The 16,097-nt window shown below is 43.1% G+C and overlaps 1 protein-coding gene across 1 annotated transcript in view; it reads left to right on the top strand.

Annotated features, from left to right (window-relative positions):
• Nucleotides 1-16,097, top strand: part of LOC149216329 (phosphatidylinositol 3-kinase, root isoform-like) — a 328,543-nt gene that overhangs the window by 186,432 nt on the left and 126,014 nt on the right. The gene's annotated exons all lie outside the window — the stretch shown is intronic.

Below are 16,097 nucleotides of genomic sequence, written 5' to 3'. Positions count from 1 at the left end.
ACTACCACATAACTTCTGAAAGTTAAGCTCCATCGAGGTAGTCACGGGCTTGCAGTTTACCATTCCAAATCTGGAATACAACTCCATTTTACTTTTGCAAATGAGAGGGTCTGCACCTGTCAGAAAGAGGTCGTCCTCATAAGGTGCTAATATGAGAGGTCTATCATCCACAACCTTCAAGCAATGGTTTGGAGCGGCTTCACTCCTAGCGAATCTCAGCTTCATCAGACAACTATCAATCCTCTCATATCAAGCCCGACGTTTTTGCTCTAAGACATAGAGAGCCTTCTTCCACCTGCATACTTGAGATTCCCAATCATGAATCTCAAACCCCTCAGGTTGTTCCACATCTAAGGTCTTGCTACATGAGGGGAATGGTCCCCTTGTAAGTTTTCCTTCGGTGCATCTCAAACATGTGCCTTCATGCTCTTCTAGAATTCAGGCATCCCTGTCACCATTTGACTCGCATCGTATAGGGCCCCATAATAAGCAGACCTTCGATACTATAGAAGAGATGTGTCAACTGACATGGTCCCTAATGGACCTCCTGCAACTTGATACAAATTGCCAACCTTGAACCCAAGAATAAAATATCTTGAAAAATTTCTTTTTTTTTCAAACATGTACCTTTTCATCGATGAATGCCACCTTGAAACCTTTGACTTCCATTGCCGAAATGGACACCATGTTCTTCTTGAGAGTAGGTACATAAAGAACTTCTTGTTAATGAATCGTGCTACCCTTATTTAATTGAAGGGTAGCATTCCCTACACCCTTTCCGGGATAGGTGGCATTGACTCCAAGTGTAATCTCCACGATTGTTTCCTTCTCTATCAAATTAGAGAGAGCTTCCTTCTATCCGATGAATTGCCTTGAAGCACTACTATCAATAAGCCAGATTCCCAAAGAGTCTGGAGGAGAAGTAGTGGAGAGGGCCAATATAAGATAATACTTCTTTAGCTTATCAAAAACAAAATTTGATTCTTCATACATGGAGTTCCTTGCTTTCTTTGAAGAGTCGGCCATTTCCTTGATGACCTGCATTACCTGTCATTCCTCTGATCATTAAAGATGTCCTTGGAATGATTGTTATCATCATCAAGTGATGTGTCCCTACCATTCAAACACTCTTTCACATAATGGCCAAAATTATTGCAAGAAAGGCATCTGCCTTTCCTTCCACCCTTAGATGCTTCCGCTGCACCACTCAAATAATATTCTCTGCTGCGACTTCACCCTTGGTGAATTTGAAAAGAGATGAGGAACCCATTGAGCCTTTTTTTCCTTTCCAACTGTCTTCGGTGATTGCTCTTTCACTCTTGCTTGGGCTTTGTCTTCACCTCAGCTCTGATACCATGTTAATTTTAGGTATGTTCTATGTTGAGAGAAAATTTACTTCAATTTTCCATATTAGCTCAATATCAATTCCAGATTAGCAATCACATTTAGCATGATAGTAAAATGCAGATAGAACATAAACATAAATTGTAGAAAACAAGCCAAGAAAAGAGGACACAAGATGTGGCACCAGCTAGAGACAAACCCCAATGTGGGGAAACCCTTGATCAATTCTTCTTATGTTCTTCAATAGTTCAGCAGAGAGAGAGATAGTACATATGCATCAGATGTCAACATTTGGACTTATCAAATATATACATCAGATGTCAACATTTGGACTTATCAAAATAAGGGCAGAGATCTTCTTTACGAAGATAACACATGGGGTAGCTGATCTAAACTCTGGTGAAGACGCACTCCTTCAACTGATCCTACAAGGTGACTCCATCACCATGTTGCACCCATCACTGTGCTGCACCCAATCACTAAGCTGCTCCCATCACAAAGCAATACCTCATCATAAACAAGCCGCTGCAATACCATGCTGCACCATACTGCACCATGCTTCACCTGTCCTCACTGTCACCTATATGCCGTACCACTATCATTGTGCACTATGCTGCACCATTCATCATGTTTCACTTATCATTGCGCTGCACCCAATTACTGAGCTGCTCATCATCACCATTTTGTTGCATCCTTCATGTTGCTGCAACATATTATGCTACTGCTCTCATTCATGCTTGCTTATCATTATGCTGCACATACAACATCCAATATGCTGCAACCATTTATACTTATCAACCTTAGATGCTTGCTATGGTTTGCAGCCTAGTAGAGCAGCTAGGCTATGGTTGTTTAGGCTTCTTTCATATTCAGGTAGTAGAGAACTTCTCTAGGACAACAACCAACATATTGACAGTCCTCTAACAGTCCTCCTTAACTGCCTCTAACAACCCTCCTAACAATCCTCTTTAACTATGAATAGGTTCCCTCCATGGATTGCGTCTAGGGCACCAACGTGACACATAAGATTGCGGTTTAGGGCCTGCTAAAAGGCCTCCCTTTGCCGCATCCAAACCCTTAATGAATGTGGCCTAGGACAACGTATTAGAGCTGAGGTAAGTGTCCCTTGTTGCTGCGTAATAAGGCCAACATATAGAGTGCTACACAGAACTGTGACTAGGTCTCTTTTAGACCAGCGTGTAGACCTTTCCTCAGGACAGTGGATAAGACACTTCCTTAAGTGCTGCGGCTAGTAGACTGTATTATGGTCATCTTCATAGGGTCATCCATGACAACGATAGGCTGCAATGTATATTCTTCTAGGACAGAGTTTAGGTCTCTCTGCGTTTAGGGCATGACAACATTAGAACCCTTGTTCCATGACTGCGATTAGGTGGCATCTTCATTAGGCAATGTTAGGGCTTTATTTCCTTACCAGCGTTGGGAGCTAGGGCATCTTCTTTAGGGCTGCGTACATCCTGTTGAAGTTTCTAAGTTTACTTAGTTAGAAACCCTCCATGCACTTTATCGGATTTATTCCTACCTACTTGTTATTTTACTTAACAAGTTATTTACAATGTAAATACTGAAAACAAGGTTGCACGAAACGGGGAAATGGGTACGAGTTTCCAAAACAGGCACGAGTATGAAACGTGACCCCCCCAAATTTTGGAAACGGGGAAACGCGAATATATATATATATATATATATATATATATATATAGATATATATATATTAGGACATTTAAGAAATATGTGCAATCATAAAGCATATATGGTACATTCTAATTTATTACATTATGATAAAATTGTCAATTGTCAATGCATAAACTATAAGTCTCTAAATTTACATCACATTTACTCATGAATGATCACATAATGAAAATAGAAATATCCAAAATCAGCCACGAGAAATTTCTAATTTCTTGTCTCGTGCTAGGAGTCTCCTCCTACATAGTTGAACGACCTTAGTGCTTTTGATTAAATACAAATTTCATACCCTAGTACCCTACATGCTCTTGATTATTGGGAGTCTCCCTTGCATAGAGGGCTTGGTTCTCTTGATTAAATACAAGTTCCATACCCTAGTACATGATAAAATCCAATGGAAACATTGCAATCCCCCTAATCCTGAAATCCTGAAAAACAGGTAAGTTTGCTAGATTTTGAGTGAGATCTAAAATTCTACTTTCTCCATATGAAATCCAATGAGGGTGAAACCACTCTCAAATAGGCATCTAGAAGCAACTAGAAGGCATTAGAAAAACCTAATTAAAAATTAAAAGACAAATTAATAAAAAAAAAGTCAAGTTGCATGTGGAAACGGCGTCGTACAGCCCAGAAACACGTTTCTAGCCGTACTGGCCACCTTTCCACCTCGAAAAACATGCCAGTATGACCAAAAATGCGTTTCTGGGCCGTACCGTACGCGTTTCCGGGTTTCTTTTCCGTTTCTGTACAGAAACTCCTCCCCTGCCAGCGTTTCCTGTAACTTAGATTGAAAATAAACACTAGTGCATGCTCAACATATTATAGATCAACAACTAAAGGAAATAGAAACAATCACACCATATGACACCATTATTTTTGGACTAATGTCCCTGGAAAAACCCAATGTGGGAAAACTGATGCAACTATTTGAGGGTTTTCTTGCAATATCAAGAGTAAAATCTGGGTGCTGAAATTGGCCTACCCAACAGAGAATTTCCTTGGCAGTAATACCTCTCAGTTTCTGACAAATCTCTTGGCTGAAACCCCGGATAATCCTTCCAGCAACTACTGAGCACCAATCTGCCCCAGAAACCCAGCGTCAGCCTCTCTCTGGACTGCGTTAGCCCCTCTCTACCCAGCGCTGCCCTGCGTCACCTCGGATGGGTCTGCATCAGCCTTAGGAGGCCCTGCATCAGCCCTCTGGCCCTCTGCGTCAGCAATGATGGCCTCTTTGAGGCTCTGCGCAGCTCTTGACTGCCTCTGCGTGGCCCTGTGTGAGCTCTGGCTGGCTCTGCATCACTCTCCCTGGCTACTGCGCTGCTTTCCCGGTACTATCTCTGCCTCTCTGTCTCTCTGTACTCAATGCCCCTCAGCTGTAACTCCCGATCACTAATTCTATCTCTCTTAGCAAACCCCACTCTAGAGAATAGAATGACTGATCACTCTGGTGTGTTCTCCAAGTGACCCTCAAGCCTCCTCTTATACTTTTTTTGTTGACATATCAACGGTTGAGATTAAGTCCCTAATCAACGACTAAGATTAGATTTGGCTTGATCCATGTCTTTTGGACCATTCTAACACAGTTTCATATTAATACACATTAGTATTTTATTTTCCTAAGTTTAGACTTAGGGACTCCATTAAAAATATTAATTATTTTAATATCTCTTGAACTGTTTAGAATCTGCCCAAACCCTTTCTAGGTATTGGAGATCTCATGCTACCCCAAATCAACACTCCCACTTAGCGAGGACTGTGATCTAGCAATACTCCTCACTGAGTATTAATCTGATCATCTGACATCGTCCCTGTGCTGATGCTGGGCCTTCCTGCCCAACATCCTTTGCACTGCTATATCCTGTACCGCTGCCCATGGTTCTGCCACTGCCACTGCTGCATCTGTACGACAATTCCCTCTGCGTTAGTGCCGCTACTAGTCCTTTCTCTCAACACTGCATCCGCACTGCACCTCCTCTCATCATGTTGCATCGTGCTGCCCACTGTTGCACTACAACTTAGTGATTGAGAAGTAAGTAACTGATCTCCCAATTTGACCTCCCTGTTGGGCTAGAGACACCCACTGATGCTGAAGCTCCCTCTGCCGCTGACAAGTGCTCCCTCTCTCACCTCTGCACTGCTGCAACAACTCCCTGCATCTTGCGTCGTTGCACACCTCTCTGTGCCATCCTGCACTGGTGCAACACTCCCATGCCTCTTAGACTGCTGAAGCCTGCTAGCCTTGCGCTATCTCGGGACTCATGCACTGTAGCTCTCTATGCTGCTCCATCTGCATCCATCTCTACCCACATCAGCCAGTCCTGCTACTCCTCTTCGATGCTCCCGTTGTAAGGTCTAATCCAAGAGGCTGGGCACCTCGAGGATCCTGCCCCTCATCTCTTGTAGTTTGCCTGACTACAGCTTGATGTCTCCCCACTTCCGCTCAAGTGGTGCGTGTGCAGTCATGGCACAATCATTGTCTTTCAAAACTTCCTTTTTTGCCTGTGCTGGCGCTGCCTTAGTCTCGGAAGACTCTCCCTTATTCTTCTTCCTTGGACACTGGGTTGCATAATGACCCAGCTCCCCATAGTGGAAGCACTTGATCTTGGAGAGATCTTTCTTCTTCCGCTTTTTCTGCTTTCCTTCAGATGCCAGGGCAACATCTTCCTCCTCGTGCTTGATTTTGATCCCCTTGCTGCTGCTACCTGTCTTCGACTGTCATCTGATCTCTTCCTGGCGAAGAGCTGCCCACATCTTGTCCCAAGGTGGGAGAGTTCCTCTGCCAAGTGTACTCTGGACAAATACCTCTTAGTCTTCTGAGACAACATTCAGGGCCCTCACCATCAACTCTTGATCCGATGTCGCTTCTATAACAGTCAATTGATCTCGGATCTTATTCAGTCCTCCGAGGAAGGTGTCAATCGACTCTCCCTTCTTCATCTGATACGACCTCAATTGATTCTCGAATAACATTCTTCTCTGCACAGAAGTATGCTGGTACAATTTCTTGAGAGCCTCCCACATCTCAAATGCCGTTTCCTTCTCGGCTATGTGTGGTATTACATGATCCTTGACCCCATCAAGGATGATGCTCTTGGCCCTCACCATTGCCTCCTCGTACTTGTTATTATCATTGGGGTCGACTCGGATACCTATTACCTTCAAGGCGAAGTTCTTGACACGATTTCTGTCAAGGACGGATAAGATTTTGGCCTTCCAGACTGCGAAGTTCGATGCTTCGTCCAGTCTATCCTGCTCTCTTACTCTGTGTAGTGCCATAATGCTCCTCTACTTCCCTCTTGGAAGTTTTCTGTTCGACTCCTCTAAGTCTCTACTTCTCGTCTAGAAGTTCTCTTCTGGACTCCCTCTGAATCGCGATTTCCCTCCTGGAAATCCTTCTGCCGTTGTCGAGATGCCCCCTACTCTGATCGTCTTGTGCAACCGCACCACTGATTTGGGTTCCTCGGCTAAAAACCTTCGGTAGCAACTCCTCTTGGCCTTGCTCTGTCAGGTACTGTTCTAACTACAGTACCTCACCAGCTCCACTTTGCAATATTCCCATAGCCTTTCTAAACCCCAGCAACCTTAAGATGAGAGCTCCTAGGCTCTGCGCAATCCCGACACCAACAACCCAGCTTCCTCAGCCAATTGTGTCAGCCCTCCCAGCTACTGCGTGGCTCTACGTGAGGCTCTTTTTGCCTTCCTTAGCCTCTACGTTGCCTCTTCCTGGTTCACCCTTGATGATGCAGTCACTGCATCACCCTTCCCTTGTTGCTGTTTTGCTAGAAACAATTTCTATCACCTTGGGACAACTGTTTTCTGTTGCTATTGCTCCGCTCGACTAATGTCCATAGTCCTCCTGTGATCTGTAATCACGCTCTGATACCATGTTGAAGTTTATAAGTTTACTTAGTTAGAAACCCTCCATGCACTTTATCTGATTTATTCCTACCTACTTGTTATTTTACTTAAGAAGTTATTTACAATGTAAATCCTCAAAATAGACACTAGTGCATGCTCAACATATTACAGCTCAGCAATTAAAGGAAACATAAACAATCACACCATATGACACCATTATTTTTGGACTAATGTCCTCAGAAAAACCCAATGTGAGAAAACCGGTGCAGCTATCTGAGGGTTTTCTTATTAAGCAATATCAGGGTACAACCTGGGTGCTGAAACTGGCCTACACAACAGAGAATTTCCTTAGCAGTAATACCTCGCAGTTTCTGACAAATATCTTGGCTGAAACCTCGGATAATCCTTCCGGCAGCTACTCAGCGCCAATCTGCCTGAGAAACCCTAGCGTCAACCTCTCTCTGGACTGCGTTAGCCCCTCTCTGCCCAGCGCTGGCCCTGCGTCAGCCCTTTGGCCCTCTGTGTCAGCAACGCTGGCTTCTCTGAGGCTTTGTGTAGCTCCCGGCTGCCTCTGCGTGGCCCTGCGTGAGCTCTGGCTGGCTCTGCGTCACTCTCCCTGGCTACTGCGCTGCTCTTCCGGCACTATCTCTGTCTCTCTGTACTCAATGCCCCTCAGCTGCAACACCTGATCACTAATTCTATCTCTATTAGCAAACTCCGCTCTAGAGAATAGAATGGCTGATCACTTTGGTGTGTTCTCCAAGTGACCTTCAAGCCTCCTCTTGTACTTTTCTTGTTGACATATCAACGACCGAGATTAAGTCCCTAATCAATGGCTAAGATTAGATCTGGTTTGATACATGTTTTTTGGACCATTCTAACACAGTTTCATATTAATACACATTAACATTTTATTTTACCTAAGTTTAGACTTAGGGACTCCATTGAAAATATTAATTATTTTAATATCTCCTGAACTGTTTAGAATCTGCCCAAACCTTTCTGGGTATTGGAGATCTCATGTGCCCCAACCTCTCCACCAAATTTCGTGGCTAGAGCACATTCGATGCTACCCCAAATCAATAGATTCTTCTTACCCATGGCAACATTCAGATCTAGGGAATCTCTTCATTAGGGCAGCGCTGTCTCTTAGGATCTCTCCTCCCACCAAAACCCAAAGACAAGTGGAGAGGAAGAGATCACAAAAAGAGTGTGTGTTCAAATGAATAGCAAGCCACCTCTTTTTATACTAAAATGTTGAGCACAAGTGGGGGCAATTTGGTTTCTGGCCGACCTTGACGAATTGTGCCATAACACTAATAAATTCATATCTCCATGAATACACGTCGGAATCAGATAATCTTTAGATCAATCCTACACTTCTCGATGAGAGGAATCCAAGAAAAATATTAGCTGCCATAAATAAGATGAGCCACATGGAGTTTGGCCCTAGTTGCCAATTTTAACAAGTACAGTAGCAACAACAACACAGTGTTGGTGGCAGCGACAGTGTAGAAAGGAGGTGCTTCAAAAGCAGAGCAACATGTAGGTGGACATTGTTGCTAGAGCACTTTCCTCGCTAAGCAGTGTTAGTTTTTGGTAGCATGAGAAGTGATCTAGCCTTGAAAATTGGTGCAGAGGGTAAGGCACATGAGTTCTAAAGAAACCATAAATCGTTTGGTGAAATTCCACTCGAATTGTTTTTTATTAAAATAATTAATATTTTTAATGGGGTTCCTAAGTCTAAACTTAGGAAAATTAAAATATTAATTGGTATTAATTAAAATATGGGTGAGAATGATCTAGAAGGCAGATCAAGTCATGTTTTAATCTTAGCCGTTGATTAAAGACTTGATCTCAACCGTTGAAGTCTGAACAAGAAAAGTATAAGAGGGAAGCTTGGGGTTGATCTAGAATTCGATTCCTAGGGTAGGGTTTGGTAAGGATTTCGAATTAAGTGATCATTCTACAATAGAGGGGTAGTGAGAATTCGAGAGGAGGACTTTTCGGAGAATATTGACAGAGAGGCAGAGAGAGCTTGTAGAGAGGCAACGCAGTAGCCGGGAGAGCTGACGCTGGGCCAGTCTGGGCCCACGTAGGCTTGACGCAAAGCCAGAAGTGCCAGCGCAGAAAAGCTGCCTATCACGCAGAAGCCGAAACTGCCAGAACAGCCGGGAAAGCTGATGCATAGGGCGGAAGACAGAACTTCCAGGAACTACTGGAATTGCTGAAACCGCTGGGAAAGCTGACGGATAGGGCAGAAGTCGGAACTGCCAGGAGCAGCTAGAACTGTCGGGAGCAACTAGAACTGCTGGAACAACCGGGATAGCTGACGCAGAGGGCAGAAAAGGTGAGGCAGGACTAATGCAGAGCCTGAAAGGCTGATGCAGGGCCAATGCAGAAATAGCCGGGGTTAGCCAATCTTATGCTGGATTAGTCGGAATTTTGCCCGGTGAAGTGAGGTAAAACTCACTCTGCGAGCATTTTCTGTGTAAAGGATTGCTAGATGAGCATCCTAGATATGTATTCAGATATTTCTCCTGCGTAATAATAAAACCCTCAGAGCCACTGCATCGGTTTTCCCGCATTGGGTTTTTCTGGGTACTATTGTGTCCAAAAATAAGTGTGTCCTATGTATCTTGTTCTTTGCTCTGCTTTCTGTTTCATGAGATCAATTATTTAATTAGTGTAGGTTGCAAAAGTAATTTGCTTTAGTATTCAGAAGAATAACTTGATTAATGTAATTTAAAAATCAAGTAGGTGAAGTAGATTTAGATTTGCTGCAGTAGGGGTTCCTTGAGGATTAGGAATTTTCACACTCCCTGTGAAGCTCTTTGCTGTGATTTTGCTACCTCATCTCCTCCAACACTTCTTTCTGCCCTTTGGCTAACTCACTCAAGGCTTTCAAAAGTTCAGTGAAGGTTGCCTCCTCTTTGCTGTCTGGTTCTCCCATATTTGCTTCCTCTTGCCCCTGCTTACGGCCTTCCAAATCAGGTGTGATCTCCAAGTCTCTTTCCATGCTCTTGTACCTATGCCTTCTATAGGTAATGTTTTGTTCGTCTCCCGGCGTCATAGAAAGCTTCTCCCATGGTTGAGCCATGACCGATGCTATGATACCAGTGTAATATTCCTACTAGGAATTAACAGTGATATTCAATTAAAAACACCATATGCAAACACAAAATTCAACATGCAATTAGAAACCCAAAAATTGCCCAAAAACTATTCCAAACTGAGCCATTTTATTAATATGTCAAGGAGAGTACAAATGTATGGAGTTAGGTGCACCTAGGGTTTCAAAGGCAAGCTAGATAAGTCCTAGGTGATGGAATGTGCTACCCAGATGATAAATGGTACTACTCCTTTAGCCCCTGTGTTGGCCTTAATAATTTGTTGCTGTTGGTTGGTAAGGAATTGGGGTTTGACCCCTCTAGACTGCTCATAAAATTTTGTAAAATTATCCCTGAGCTCTCCTCGCTAAACCCACAAAGACCTAGAAAGGGTTGGGCCTAGTTCCACCCTTCTGAAATTACCCCCAATTAGAGTGAGCTCCTCCATCAGCTGCATAATTCGCACCACCCAGAATTTTGCTGCCAAATCCCTCTAAAAGTGCCGTGCAAACCCTCCAACAATTTTCCATATGACCCCTAGCAAAACTCAACCCCAAACTCCCGGTCAAGCCTAACCCCACAAGTGCTCTCCTCAGTTGACTGTGTAGGCTTAGAGAAGCTCCTTCTGCGCATGCCCAGGGAAGAATAATTCGGCCTGGAGAATGGGCACTCGATCAACCCACCAAACCATTGCAAAAATGCTGCTAAATGCCAAGGTGATGCACCCCAAAAGCCTCGAACCAACTTTGTTTGGGACTATCTCTGCTCAAGAATGCGTGGTCCCTTTTCTGCGCCCAATCTACTCCAAATGCAACTCGATTTCCCTGTAATGTCTCCCGGAATAGCCCCTCAAGTGTGACAATGGCTTCCCTTGGGTGGCACTCGAAGTCCATCGAAGGAGGTGAAAATCCCCCTTGGAAATCTTGGTGCTGAACAACACTTTGTAGACTTGGCTCAACATCTCAAGCGCACAAGAGAGTGTGTTTGTCAAATGATCAAAATTCCCCAAATGATTTTTTCTCCTCCTATTTATCATTGAGCTCTCTCTCTCCATGTGGGCCCCATACATTGATCGTTTTTCCTTTCTCTCTCTCTCCCCACGTGTGCTTTTCTCCAAGGGGTGCGTATTCCTCTTGGGGTGGCCCCACCTTCCACTAAGAAATCGTTTTGCCTTCTTTTTTTCCAATGTTGGAGTCTTCCCAAATCAAAAATGCCAAGTGGGGTCCTCCTAAACCACTTTTTTTAAGTCTATGATGGCAAAAATTCAAAATTGGCAAAGTTAGTAATCACTTAGCAATATGGCTAGGTAGGTACTAGGAACATCACACAATGTCATAACCTTCAAAGGTTGTCACTGCTACCATGTTAATTTTTTTTTTGTTTTTTAAACATGTAGATTAAATGCCAGAGCAGATTCAAAGTAAAAATGCATGCAAAAAAAAATGACACCAGGGTTTATGGTGGACAATAGCCCTTGATAGGGTAAAAACTGAAAACTCATTGAAACTTGTAGATTATAATGCCAGTGCAAGCCCTAAGTAAACAAACTTGTACACAAAAACGATACCAATGTTTATAGTGGGCAGTGTAAAAACTCCACCTCGAAAGGTCATATTATTCCTATGTGTATTAATGGTACTGTTACTGCTCAAACTAATAGGGGGTCCTTGTGGGGCACTTGCTAGGTCAAGAGCAACAATGAAGCTAAAGCCCACTGTCACCACAGCTAAAGCTTCCCACTATTTACAGACTTTAATTGATGGGAGGAGACCCGATATATAGAGAATCACTTATGAAGGATAGATCAACTAAGATGGGTGTGAAGTGATCTCAAGGACCCTTTCCTAGCTGAGGCTCAAGAATAGGACTTGCTTGTTTCTCAAATAAGGTACAAAACTTTCTAGGAAAAGGGGATGAGGATTTAGGGCTATGTTCAATGTGTATGAATTGCAAAGGATCTTCCAAAACCCTGTATCCTTATTGAACTTGGTTTCCCAAGTGGTTTTTAAAGAATTGACTTTTTGAAGGTATGGGACCACACGTGACCAAGTGGACCCAGGTTAGGTCAAGGAAAAGGAATTTAGCAACCAATTATAGTCTTGACCCAAACAAGGAGGAGAAGGGGACCAAAGAATTGATTTTCAGTTGAAGGTGCAAAAAGGTTCCTATGAGGAACTAGCCTAGGGGATCTTAGGACAAAAACCAATCTCGAGGTTAGGGCTTGAGGTATCTCACAATCCCATTGTAGGAATTTCCTCAAATTTGGAGGAGACCTAGGACAGACACCAATGTAGTTGAGGCCAAGAGATCGAAGCTTTCTTGTGGGTGGTTTGTCAGGAAAATGATTCCCTAGGAACCCTAATGTGGCTAGACCTAGAATAGAGGAGAGGTGAAGAAAAATGTTTCTTTGAGTGTTCACCTTTTGGTAGACCAGTGCCTAATCCCTTGGGGAGATTGGAGTCAAGAAGAATATGAAGATAAACTTCGTTTCTAGGTCAAGGAGGCTCTAAGACCAACTTCGCTTGTCATCTAGGGCAAATGAGAGTGACCTTAAAAGCTTTTATACTTCGTTTGCAAGGTGAAGTGGCTTGTCAAGATAAATTTGATCAGAGTATTATCCTTAGGAAAATTCATTCAACATACATGGCCCATACATAGAGATATGCTATATAGAAACATCATTCCATAATTTCACAATAAATGCATGCAACAACTAGCCCTAGTATAGCAAAAATTTCATTTTAAATGCATGTGACAAAATAAAAGAATAATAAGATTAAATTTGTACTTACATGTAAGAGAATATATCCAACCACCAATAAACTTGCCAATCATGAAACTCCAAGACAAGAAAAGACAATCCATACATCAAAATTCATCCATGCTCCAAAAATTTCATCCACCAAGAAGGAATAGCGAAAATCTCAAGAGAGATACAAGTCCAAACGAAGTGATGATGAGAAATGAACTCTCATCATTTGTATTTATACTCTCCTAATGAGTTTGAACTCTCATCATTTGTATTTATACTCTCCTAATGAGTTTGATTTACCTATTTGAGCCTACATTAGCCCATAAAATAAAAATAATGTGCAAATAACTAAGTTTTGCTGACAATCCCACCAAACTAGCTCATAAACAAAATAACAAGCCTCTCAAGAGGTCGAATAATCAATAATGCATGTTGATGGGCTCTACAAGAGGCCTGATGAAGTCCATAAGTGCCAAAATAATGAATTGGACTCCACATAATAAACTTGTGGTGCTCCCAATGGCTGTAAGGGCACACAAGTGACCTCATGAGTCTTCAAGTGTGTCAAAGATGCTTGTAGACCATCTGTAAGGGCTCAGATGATGGTGTAAGCGATGCTACATCAACATACAAGTCTTGGGTCATTTGCCAAGTGCATTGTACAATTGTGGGGTTGGCTGGGGTAAAGGTGAACAAGGTGCATCTTCCTCGTCTAATAGGTGAATCTCGAGCAATCTCTGAACTTCTTTGGGGATCCATGGAGTGTTGTCTACTGCTATGGAGGCCCATGGCTTTCAACACACACCCTACATGTGCCAATGTAGCCCTTTGGAGGGTCAAGACCCCATATAGGGAGAGCATACCCAGGATGCTACTTGCAATTCTGTATAAGATCCGATGCGTCCCCTCGCCTTCCAATATATCAAGTCATCAAGGAAATCGAGTAGAAGAGCTTACAAACCATGGACAAGAGGTGGGGACTTCATAATGGCCTGGCCTTCCATAATGGGCTTTGGAATGTGCTAATGTCTCCAAGCTCGAAATGGGGTTAACCAAGCATCCCATTAGGTGGTTTCTACTTTTAAAGGGGATAATATGTCCAAGGTACATCCTTTAAAAGGTGGTTACATGTGATAAAGAGTTGAATGGAGTAGGGAATGAAAAGGGGTAGCCCTGGGCCACATGCTGGGATACAAGGGTAGCTAGTAAAAGGGAAACCCACAATTGGGTATATAATGTATAGGAGGGAGCAATTGTGGTACATGAGGTGCCCCGACCTTGATTTTTCCACCCTTCTTGATGTGCCTTTTGCCTTTTATGATTTTTAAATTTTCTTTAATTAACTGCTTGGGGCTCAAGGGGTAAGAGCTTGATGTGTGAGATATAGCAGTTGACACCACCTTTTAAGTTCGGGTGGTTCATTGCCCGCCAGGGATTGGGACAATCATGGGTTGCTAAATGATAAAGGAGGCTCATCCAAGGCCTTGTAGGAACCAAGGTAATGGCCATGATGATGTGGTAGAGCTCATGTATTGGCTTTTTCCCACATGTTAAATGTGTTTTTTCCGACCAATTTTTGCATTTTGTGGTACATTTTCCTGGTTGAATGTGGCCATTTATGGTTTTACTTTTATTTTCAGCTGCATCAACCTTCGGGGCATCATTTCAGACCCAACCCAAGGTGTGGGCAAGGGGAAGGGGAAGGCTATCCCTATGTGGACCCAGTGTAGAAATGTGGATCCAGGTGGGAGGGATGATGAATGGGGTTATAATGAGTGGAATGGGAGTGATATATGTGGATGAGGGAGTGGGACCACACAACCAAAATCAGGGTCTCCCATGAAGTATCATACCTAAAGCCAAAGGGTCAGTAAAAGAGATCCCACGGGACTAGAATCCAGGGTTAACATACAAAAGGGGCCTCGGGGACAAGAGCACAAACCGAGCCCATTCTTTTCGACGAATCCACACATCAATCCATGCCCAAAAGTGTCCATTATAAGCAAAGTACAATACTCAATTACCAAATGACAAGGCATACCTTTAGGTTCAGGAGGCTCACTTTCAAACATACGATCATGACAGTGTTGAATTTTCTAAGTCTATCCGTTAGAAAATTAATCTTTATTCTGCTGGTTTATGTCTTCTACTTGTAAATTCTGGACAAGTTATTTAATACATTTAAATACCGAAATAAACACAATACAGTCACAACATCTCAGATCATCAACTGAAAGAAAACAAGCACACAAGTGACACTGTTATTTTTGGATAAATGTCCCCAAAAAAACCCAATGCGGGAAAATCGATGCAACTATTCTAAGGGTTATATTATTATGCAATCTTTCTAAGTACAACTGGGTGCCTAACCGCCTCACCTGATAGAGAAAAATACACTGCAACAATACCTCTATATTCGGAAATAGGTATTTAGAAAACCTGTCCCACGAAACCCTCTCCGACACAACTGAAGCTTAATGTTGGTCTTTCTGGCCACTGCGTCAGCCTTCTGCTGACCTGCGTCATCCCCAGGACCCTCTGCGTCAGCTCTCTAAGGCACTGCGCAACCTCTGGGACCCTCTGCGTGGATGACGTAGTCCCTCAGCTTCTGCACTGTCTTTGCTAGGCTCTGCGTAGCTTGGACTGGCTGCTGCTCTCGCTCTCTTTGCTTCTGCACTGGTCTCCCAATACTGTCTCTGCCTTCTGCCTCGTACTTACTGCCCCTCGCTGCTGATGACTGATTCAACTTTGCTTAGCAACCTCGCTCTAGCCAAATGAATGACTGATCACTTTGGTGTGTTCTCCAACTGACCCTCAAGCCTCTTCTTATACTTTTCTCGTTGGTCCATCAACAACCGAGATTAAATCTCTAATCAACGACTAAGATTAGATTTGGCTTGATCCATGACTTTTGGACCCTTCTAACTGAGTTTTATACTAATACCCATTAATATTTTATTTTTCCTAAGTTTAGACTTAGGAACTCCATTAAAAGTATTAATTATTTTAATATCTCCCAAACTGGGTACAATTTGTCCAAACCATTTCCGGGTCTTGGAGATCTCATGTGCTTTAGCCTCTCCACCAATTTTCATGGCTAGAGCAGATCCAATGCTACCCCAAATCAACAGAAAGATGGGTGAGGGTCCACATGGCTGGCTCAGGTGGCGGAGAAGCGGCGGCACAACGAGCTAGTTGGTGGCTGCAAGGGGCTGCCGGTTGAGGACCATCTTGGAGAATTTTTATTCTCCTAGGGATATCACCCATAAAATGGTGGGAAATAGGTACAAGGTACAAAGGACCACAAATTTAATGTGATATTT

This window comes from Pinus tabuliformis, chromosome 1_1, assembly GCF_031772625.1.
Source record: "Pinus tabuliformis cultivar Carrire ecotype Pingquan chromosome 1_1, CPIR1, whole genome shotgun sequence".
NCBI classification, from domain to species: domain Eukaryota; kingdom Viridiplantae; phylum Streptophyta; class Pinopsida; order Pinales; family Pinaceae; genus Pinus; species Pinus tabuliformis.
This window is presented reverse-complemented; position numbering and strand designations above follow the sequence as displayed.